The sequence below is a fragment of the Vanessa tameamea genome, chromosome 7 (genome assembly GCF_037043105.1).
Source record: "Vanessa tameamea isolate UH-Manoa-2023 chromosome 7, ilVanTame1 primary haplotype, whole genome shotgun sequence".
NCBI lineage: Eukaryota > Metazoa > Arthropoda > Insecta > Lepidoptera > Nymphalidae > Vanessa > Vanessa tameamea.
Genome location: NC_087315.1, coordinates 4,591,337 through 4,603,050, shown reverse-complemented (window position 1 = coordinate 4,603,050; position 11,714 = coordinate 4,591,337).

Below are 11,714 nucleotides of genomic sequence, written 5' to 3'. Positions count from 1 at the left end.
AATAAAAAATTATCATATTTCATACGCAATACTAATGATATTTCGAGGTAAGTTAAGTATGTTTGTGCGTATTTTAAGAATTGACGGAAATTTTTAATTATAGTTAAAGTTGCAGAACGAACAAAGGCTACATATATATAGTTTAAATATTAGATAGCTCATTATGGTAATGAGAAGATTATCTTACACAGTCAAACGATTTGGTAATATTTCTTTCTTCTAGAAATAAAAAAAATTAGTGGTTTACTGTAAATTAAAATTACTATTTGCGCTTTACAATTTAGACCGTAGCATAGATATTACAAGATGTTTGAAAAAATCCTAAATAAAAAAATATTGTGGGCCGTGCCGTACATCTGTTATAGCGTCGTACTGGTGAATAGATCGCTCCGTTCGATATTGATTTTATTATAATATTTGTTTACTCGTGCGAAGTTAGTACGTATATTCTAAAGACGATTTTTTTACATTAAAATTGCAAATCACCTCGATATCGAAGTCTACGTTCTTATAAATAAACTATTAAATTATCAATGTCTGGTGTATAATTATTTTATTTAACAAAAAAATTAAAGATTTTGGAAAAGTTTTTAAAGTGGAATAATATTTTAGAAATTAAAATAATGAAATAAAAGGTACTAAAAATATATAGTTATACGTATGTGCATATCTTTTACAATAAGTAATTGTTTTCTAATAGTCTTTTGCACAAAAATGGCGATACCGAATATTGTCTTGTTTATTTCGAATACAATTATTAGTTTATATCGTTATAGCTTTCGCCCGCGGCTTTGATTGTGGTAGCGTTGTATGTTTGGGTGCAATAAAAGTACCCTATGGCGTTCCTGTCTTACCTTTATTGGCCTATTCTATCGCAGTCATATCATCATCATATTAGTGTAGTTTATAGTCATTTATATATATATATATATATATATATATATATATATATATATATATATATATATATATATATATATAAAATATATAAAAGGTGTTTTCTAAAGTTTTGAGGTGAGATTTTATCTCACAGACACAATTAATCAGGTATCAAAACAGCATTCTAAAATAGGCTTCTTAAGTGAGTTGAGCCCTTTACCCAATAGTCGGATATTCACGGACTGTCACAAGGATTTTAATATCAGAGCATTGAGTGAAAAAGAGTCGTTGTCATATCTTTGATATAAGTTCGAAAATTTGTTATTTTGTTTTCTAATTACACTATTTATTTACTTTTTTTTTCACATTATTTTATATTATGCAAAACTTATAAATATAAAACCATAAATATTGTTAAATATTAATGTTAAAAGCAATATTTGATGCGTTTGTTGTTTCAATTAAGTGCATAATTTAAGTACAATATGTTCACTTCAATTGCGAAGATATCTTCGCAATTGAATTCTATTATTTATTACATAAGTAGATGGAGTAAAAACTTTTTCCATCAAAAATACATGCATGTTACATTTTTCATTTATCGCCCAAACGGTCGAAGTCTATAAATCTAAAAAAAAAAATTATTAATATAATTACTAATAACAACTTTCAATTTATTTATAAAATTATTTTCAAATGTTTTACATAAGCCCTTTATCATCACATATGATACACGAATACCATCTAATTAATATTCGCAGACGGTTTTATTGCAATAAAACACGTTATAACAGTCATGTTTTATTTCCTAAAAATAGGAACTATAATTTTATCTATTAACTTTTTTTTCGCGTCTAGTCTAGTCTGGTGTAGAGTGCGGCTAGCCAATGTTAAATTCATACATCATTCATTAACGTCAAATTAAATTTTACGTTTTTTAAAGTCATGTAAATGTAAACGGATTAAATTTTTTTATTTTATAATATGTATTTATTCAAAAAGTTTTTGCTATCTGTACTAATATATGACTTTTTTTTTGTAATTTTTAACTGAAAAAAAATACTTAACCAATATACTTAAAACTATATATCAGCGAGTTTGACAGAAGGTTTTGGTGTATAATAATAATACATAAGTAGCTGCGCTTCGCAATTTCAAATGCTTTTGACTAGTGACGTGACAAGCAAAGGTTTCATATTTTAAAAAAAAATGTGATATGTAAAAAATATGTAAATTACAATTACATTATTTATACGATACGGAAACTTTATGCACGCTTATCTTAAAAAATTTAACTTATTCTCTTCTTTGGAGGGCGAGTGAGTCAGTGGTTTTACTTACTGTAACAAAGGCATTATCCTCTTACATACGATATTTGGAGAAGAAGTGACGGTTTTAGTTATTTACACTTCTTACAGTGAAATTCTCATATTAGCGATCCTTATCGTATCATCACTAATACCAGACAATTCTCATGTTCTAAAATAACAATAATACCGTTATGGTTTCATATTAAACGACCTCCAGATTCTTAAATTATACATTTACGTTATTTACATTGAATCATACAGTTTTACACACATTAAATGTATTCAAATATATTTAAGTTATCTTTGTAATTGTAGTAGTCAATGTTGTACTGCGTATGACGGAACGCTGTGTAATGAATTTTTAGCAAATAAACTCATTCACACATACATTACACGTGTTGCCAGTGCTCACAATTGTGAAACGATAAAAAACGTAGTACATTTAATGATTAAATTCACTTTTTTAGTTCTAAATTTAAAATAAAATTGAGGAAGTGATCATAATCTCATATATAACATGTAACCGTTTAGTTGCTGTACTCATGCTCTGCTAAGAGTATACTAGACAACACTGTTCGAATAGAATGAGGCCATTAGATTTAATAGTATATAAAAACGCTTAAAAAGTTACGCTTCTTAGGCGAGATATATAAGATACTATGCATTATATGATACTAAAATATACTGATAACCATACATGGAAAAATCGTGAATGAATAATGTATAATTATATGTAAATTAACACAAATTAACAAGTAATTTCCGCTTTTGTAAATTCTTTAATAAAAAACTAAACATGTTTTAATTTATTGGACAGCGAAAATTTATAACAATAAATAAAGGGAAGAAACAACTGTCACAAAAGACAAAAAATTCTAATTTTAAAATATTGCCTCTAAATTTAGAGCATATTAAAAAATTTAGTAGTTCTTGGTAAAAACGTATTTTTCGTGGCTCTATTTGGAGCATAAAGCGCGCGTGCACCTTTTTCAGTCAAAAACAACGCAACGGCCACGACCGCGATAGTTTTACCGCGGTTAAGCCGATGTACACTAGGCCTTTGAAATCTATGGAGACGATTACTACAATATTTTAAAAATTTTAACCTCAAATCGATAAATCAAAAATATGTATATCATATCTTAATATCGATTTTTTTTCTTGGATAATTCTAAATTAATAAATGACGTTTTCTTTAAACCTAGACTAAAAACATTATGAATTTGTTTTTCTCAAAATATTAGGCGTACATATATCTATTTACAAAACTATTCCTGGTTTTATTTTTTATTATCTTTCGTTATAAGCAACGTATGATCTTGTGCCAATATCATTGTCAAATTGTTTGAAAAAGGAATTGCTAATATTCAGTAAAAAATCCTCAAATGGTTTAAAAGGCTTCTTACAATAAATCGTTAGAACAAATTTAACAATATTTAAAATACTATAAGACATTTTAGATTTGTATCCTTTTGAAGCAGCGTATGATTTTATTACGTATTTATGTTTTTGGGCTAAAAATGAATAAACTTAAATTAACCTTCTCTTTAAGCTAATTCTTCTTTGTGAAATAATTATTTTAAAAACAATTTAAGTATATTATTTTGTGAACAACCACGTATTATAAAAAAAAACTTATTTGTAATAACAAATCTGCAACTTCAGCGTAAAATAAAAAAAAATACACAGCTCTATTTGGTGGAAAGTGATGATTTTTTGTGCAATGGTGACAATGCGTTAATTAGCTAAATATCCATAATTTAAATTATTATTAATATATAATTCAAAGAATTAACTAAAACTGTAATTTTTAATGTATACTCTTGATCGTTTTAGACGATTTATTTTCGTCTGAATCAGTGACCATGTAGTGAACCTGTTACTTAGAAATCTGCACCGACGTCTAGAAAAAAAAAACTTCAATCTTAAAAAAAAAAAATCTAAATTAATACTGACCACTGTTATACTTGTTAATAAATAATTATTTAAAAAGAAAGAAAAACGTATTTGTATCCAGTTCAGTCCCTCAAAGACTATTAGGGAGAATTCTTGGAGCTTTTGCCAGCACGTCGTTACGCTGTGATTTGAGGATATGCATACATCAGAATTTCATCTGTCACACTACTTTTCTCATGATATTTTCCTTTATCTCCGAGCACGATATCAATTATATACCAGTAAAACACATTGATGCGTGGCTATATGTGAACCTATAATTATCGGTTAAAGACCACATGTTTAACACAACGATTTTTTCTGTATATACAACACGATTTCTCTAGATCAGATGTTAATATAGACGAATGCAAAGACCACAAACTAGCATCAGACTGTGATTTGAGAAAAAGATAGATAATGACATAATTCAGTAATAGATACGTGCTAGGTAATAAACCAGTATTTCTTAGATTTATGACTGGAATGGATTGACTGCTAACGTCTGAGTCGAGCGCATTCGTCAGACGACTATGCACTCAAATAAGATAATAAAAAAAAAACAAAAATTAGAAAGTTCGAGACTGTTAGTTGCCACCTTCATACTAGTCTATTATAAGCCCGGTCTGACTGTTATTTTGCATATTTAATGTACCTCATATACTTGATAAAATCCTAACTTTTACATGGTTAGATGATTCAAAAGAATCGCCCGACGTGTTCACAAAAAATTAAAACACATTACTTTGAAGATATATTCAAACAAATTCACTTGCTATAAAATAAATTTTGTTTAATGTTTATTTTATGCAAAATAAAAATAAATTGACTGCTTAAAAGTCTAGTATAGCCTTACTTAGCCTGAGAATAGTTATTTTATTTATTGCTTGATATATTGTATGCGTAATGAGAGTACTATTTAGTAATTATGTGCTGGAAAATAAAAATGTAATTTATAGATTATTATTAATAAATAGTCCTTTGTCTATAGAAGGAGACAAAAAACTACGACATGACTTAAAATCTCGATTAAGTTGCGAACAAAGTTGAATTAAAAATAAATAAAACAGTTAGCAAACTTTTTCTTTTAATATATATATTTAATTTACAGTACTGTTATTCTATTTATATTTATTTTAGTGATAGACGTTCTGTATCTATCCCAAAAGGCTGAGACATAATTATTTAAACCAACTTGAAACCGACCTCTTATAGTTCGGTGACAAAACAGCATCATTAATTTATCTATTATCACTGCAAGCCAGACTGATTAATGAATCATTGCAAAAAATGTGAAAATGGTTACAATGTCTGTGCGGCGCGTGTCAAATCGCGGATTCGTCGAGTGGCGTTCACTGAGACTGCATAGTGTTTTTGTTCCAAAGGGGCGTGTCGGGAAAAGTTGCGGATTATTTACGATGGGCACGAACCGATGCGGCGATAAGGAACGTCGCAGTCGCCGCGTCACGATCTAGCTATCGGACCGATGTGTAATAGCGTGCTTGGCGTTTTAGCCACTGCGTATTAATTTTTTAGCTTTTTAGCCGATCTGAATAGATATCATAATATTCAAATCAATTCTTATTAATACAATAGCAATGCAGACCTTGATATTTGATTCTTGAATTTTTCAGTTGTGTATCCGAGGACGGATATCGTTTTTTTTTTTTTTTTCGATTTATGAAGTGATAGGCAAAAGGTAGCTATGGTAAGTGGTTGCTTATAGACGGTGGCGTAAGAAATTTAACCATTCCATTTGCCAAATCCCCCCCCTAACCTTGGTAACTAAGATGCTATATATCCTGTACCTGTATTTAAATTTAATTTAAAAGCCTATATTCCAAACAGTACGAGGCGTTGGAGATTATACACAAAAACGAATATTCACAGATGGAAATAACAGTTTGTCTTTCAAATATTTGATACAAGCGGGAATCAAACGCCAGGCATAATCAATTAGTATCGAGTTAAAATTTCCATACATCGATATACATGAAGAAGTAACTACTAAGAATCACATTTGTAAGTCAACTTTTTTACAATTATAAAACGTAATAATTTACGAGTACCTAGACTGGTTTCTTACATTGTAACAGTCCTTACTCTTATGTGTTTATATGATAATGGCTTCAATCATTTAATCGATTACCATAACAATAATTAAAACTTTAGAGTTCCGTATTCAAATGTTTCGAATGAAATCAAACGAATGAGAATGAATAATTTTCCAAGAAACGAGTGATAAATTTCTCGTTATTTTTTATGTTTTTTTTTTCACGTATTGGGTTAATGGCGACTCGTATGCCGTGACGGCTAAAGTTCTTTTATGCCGTCATGACACCTCTCGTCGTCGCTCTATATTGACTTATGGCGTATACCTATTACTTGGTTGTTATCAAATACCACTTTTTTTTTTAAAGTAATAAACTTTTTTTAAATTATAAATTAATTCATTAACCATTAAATTAAAAGTGTGTAACTTTACGTCCCGTGACGTCATATTTTTTTTTACCAAACATCGTTATCTTTAATATTATCTATGGTTTTGATTTTTCAAGCGCGTTTTAGTGGGCAAAAATATATGATGATTTTTTTTTTATTAATCGGTACATTGCTAATTTTATTTTCTTTTCAAATGCGACTCGCACTTGGACTATGTTTTTCAACTCGTGTAGTAATTTAGTTATCTACTACTGTGTTTCGAATTACCTGTCTTTAAACTTTTTATTACAATTTATACAAGAGGGTCGTTTAATTGTATAATTACATGCTAGTAGATGCCGATGTGAGAATATGTTTGCTTATATGCAATGTTACCATTATTTTATACTTTCTAACACTCACTCTTAAGCCTCTAATCCTGTTTGATAGTACAAGTATATGCATAAAATAATAAAAAGGTAAACACGTTTATTGAAATTTAATTATGGGTATTAAAAAAAACAACATGATTTTCGAAATTAATACAATGCAAAACTTTAGCCTAACAAACCAGTATTTATTTTTTGGTCCACTACAACAAAATTAATATAGCTTAATTGCGAAACCGCTGAGGTGGCAACACTACATTATTATTCAAGCAGTTCTTCGAAGACTGAAGAAGAATAAATCGCATTTTACATAGACTTGATCAAACTTATTTGTTTCTACCAATATTATGATTCGCGATTTTATCTTAATTTAATTGTTACTATTGTCAACACTTGCAACTGAATTTTATACTAGTTACTAGCCACCCGATCAAACTGATTAGGAATATATATTGACAGTTTAAAGGCAAGAGGTAGTAAGTCTCTAATGTACTCGAAGTATTGTAATCCCGTGAAGCAATATTTGCATATTAATTTGCATTAAAATTATAACTTTTTACTTAGCTCTACTGAAAAATATTGATTAGGAGTGATCTCATTATGGGGCTATAAAATTGCCACAGGAATATCTTCATCGTAATTATTTGTACATCACTTCAGTCTAGAAATCGTCTCTACTGGCAATAATAGTCAGGAAATCTGACTACACGTCCGGAACGAGTATTACTGACCTCACCCTGTGTCAAAGTGACAGGTTGTGATTGAAAGGAATCTGGTGAAACGTTGAAGGGAGTCGAATGAAAATTTGAATTCTAGAATTCTAGGATCACGATCTGTCATATTGCTTTTCCTTATTGTTTTTTTTTAATGCTTATAATATTCTCCAAGGAGTTTGCTATATTTAATTTAATATTGTATAAAGAATTATAGAGGGTTATTGGTAATTCGACGTATTCCCGTTAGGAGGTGATAAGGGTGACTATTTGCGATAATTTTAACCCCATATGCATAATGCAAAAGTGAACCATTTTTGAGTTATCGCGTTTTTTAGATTTTTTCAAAATAAGTCAAAAATGCAACTTCAAAAATTTATTACAAAAAAAGTATCAATTAAAATCTATTTTTTCTTCTGATTTATAAAAACGATTAAACACTGAAAAAAAAATTGGATATTTTTCAATATTTAAACAATAATTATCGGTCCAAATTTAAAATGCGAGACGGAAAACGATATTATTTCTATTTTTTTTTTGTATCAATTATGCCTGAAAAACAAAAAAAATAATTATAAACTTGTTCTGCAGATTATTTTAAAAACATAATCGTTTACTTAGCTTTCCGGAAATGTATAAAAACTAGGAATTTATTTCAAAGCAACCGAAATAAAATGATCAGAAAGGACGCTGGTGGAAATTCGTATTCGAACATGACCGAATTCGTACAAAAGGTCGCTCTTTAAAATTCCCACAAAATTGATTTAAAATAATATCCAATGTAAAAAAACCTACTTATTTACTTGACTTACTTACTTAATACAAATTTAAAATAAAATTTAGATACATAAATAGTTCAGTAGCTAAGTTGAAATTAAGATATTTTGTATAATCTTTTTAATCCTGTCTTATCATTTTAATCCTTTTACGTTGTTATTTCTATTGTGCCTGTAATTGCACTGGCTCATTCACCCTTCAAACCGGAAAACAAAAATATTAAGTATTATGCTGTTTGGCATAAAAATATATGACGAGCACCCGCTCATATCAGTCGATATTACTTAAAATAATTGTATACAACATATTCGTATCTTCGCCAAATATATAATTTCCAATTTCAAGTGCATATATAATGCTGAAGTCAGTTTTTTATTGTGTAAAACCTTTATTTACATTTAACATGTAACGTTTTAAAATAAAACAACTTATAACGGATTTTTATTGGCTCGGAGGTAATTAAATAACAAGAGGTCCCGGTTTAAGTCTGAGCATAGAAAGTCATAATATGCAAACTATCATGTTATACGTAAATCACCATATCTGATAGTGTAAATTTTTATGATAATAAATGTTATTTTTTTTTTAGTGTATGATTTATTAAGAAATATTTACATCCATAGTAAAATTAAGATTATGTTTCTTTGCTAAAGAAAAATAAATGTTTTTAGGTCTTCGATTGTGATTTGCCTGAGGGACAAATGGGCCTCTATAATTTCCATTGTCCCTAAACGCTCTATAATAATACAAACTTAACCACTTAGACGTTGCTACTGCGTCGACTGTCATGGAATATATTTTATGTCACTTGTCTCTTGTTTGCCTGTGTGGGTCTTCAGTTGATTCAATGTATTTTCCTTTGAACATCATAAAATCAGACTAAATATATTTAATAGTTTGTTTTAATGATGTCTGAATAACTTGACAATGATTAACAGATTTTTGGTTAAAATTACGTTTATTAAATACGAATTAAATTACGATCGCGTTAGAAGTGAGATTCAAACTCATTTCGTCTTTTGTTAATTTTTGTTTAATGAATATTAAATATTTTTTCCTGAGTAACTGCTTTGTGACATTATTTGCAAATATTTATGTTTTGCGATTTGAATTTTATTTGTTATTAAGGGAAAGCGCCAACGTAGCCGTTTTAGGGATTATAACATTTCGAAATGACGGTATCGATCTCGTAGTCTTACAACCCATAGTTCGTGATATGAAGTATTTCAAATAACTCAGAATTACGTGCATTGTTAGAAACAAGTATCACTAGACTTAATGTGTGAGAAGATAGACCTTTGGTATCAATTACATGCTAGACGTTACCATTAAAAATACATCGTCTACTACAAAATAATATAACTCTAATATAAATATTTATTTGACCTGTAGGTGAAAAAACCGCGTTTTTATTGCTACATACAAAAAGGTTACCGATTAAATTTGTTCAGTATTTTACATGACGATAATTCCATGTCAGTTTAGAAAAAAATACGAGGTAATAAAACACGCTTAATTCCTTGTTCTTTTCGCGGATCATTGTCTAACGTATGACCCATAAGAGAATCCCGTGAAAACCATTACATCCTATTACATCATAGCTTAAACCAGATACCGTTTTTTCACACGCTTTATGTAGATATTTTGGAGATTTTGCTGGAATCCAACAGCTACGAGCATACTATGGTAGTCGACGCTTTCTCTAAATATAAGATCTCGAACTAAAGTGTGTTTAAAAATGTTGTGTCCCTATTTGATACCCCACGTCTTTATTACTTAATGTAACTTTAGATTGTTTGGAATGAAATCATCAATCCTCACAGGAGTTAGAAGGGCAGCCTTGCGTATTTAAGGTCAATGACTTTCGATCTAAAGGAAAATTGGATCCCGAAATATGGCCGTTGCAAGGTGACAAGAGTTGTTAAAAAACTGACGTTATGAGTTACGGCTTAGTAGACTTAAGCTGACTGATACTACCACTTAGCACCAAATACATAGGTGACTTAAGGGGAGAATAGACACCAAACAAGTGGGCCGCTTTCTTTGCTAGTGTGTTATTATTTTTGCTTAACACTACACTTATACGAATGCCACCTAGACCTCGTAAAATATCTAGTAATATGTAAATGCCTACTAGATCTCGTGTAATATTTAGTCTTATGTAAATTTCCACAGCGGCGCATTGACGTTGTAAATGGTTAACATTTCTTACAGTAGTAATGTCTCTGGACAATGGTGACATAATATCCTCCTAGTGGATTGAACAAAAAAAAACCCTTTAATGTCTACAATATTTTTAATAATATTTCATTAAAAAAAATATTAAAAGATATGCACATAGTCCTTGTCGCCATACCTTGAATACAGACGGGCAGATCAAGATAAGTGTTTTTTAACAAATATACTTGATTTTAAATACACTTTATACAAAAAAAAAGGACACACCAAAAATGATTTTAAGTATTGAGATGACGCGAATTGTTACAATAATCATGTAATTTGATTATATTCTACTTCTACTAGCTTCTATAATGACACTACTTATGTTATTAACTAAATAGAGTTGTCCTTATATTAAAAAGATATTTTTTTTATATTTGTGTTTGTAAGGGTTTTTTATTTGTTAGAGTTACATTAAATAAAAAAATACCTTAAATTAATATAGTTATCTATTATATGTGCAATATCTTAAAACGTCTCAGGCAGGATATACCTACATAAATTGAATTGTATATTTAACTGATATAGCTTTGTAATTGAAACGGTGAAACGGTGAAAACTGAATTTCACCCCAGTTTTTCTTAGTAGAATCTAAAACGGCAAGAAGTTCTAGTGATTTCGAACCATTCGTTTAATATACATAATTCTGTGTAACGACGATTTATAGATGCTTGTAAAAGTTTAATCGGATAAAACGTAATTTTATTTGATTTAAACATATTTTTTACATATACTCTGTCTACAGGTAAAGTAGTGAAAATTTAATTATAAATGCATAATTAATATAGCCTTAAAATCGAAGGTAGGTTTTATAAAAATATAAGATAAGTATTAAAATTCAATTTAAAATACCAATATTTTATCTATACTTTAAATCTTTGAAACGCTAGGCGCCATGATGTTTAAAAGGTATGCTATCCGTCATTTCGTAAGCGATGTAATATCATGTTATTTTGCGTACGAGTTACGCTAGATTTATCAAGAAAAATGTACTTTTGGCACTGAAAGGCATTATTTACGAATTTGTGCAGATGGGTGGCATTCTGGATAGGTTCTTTGTCTTAGTAGCA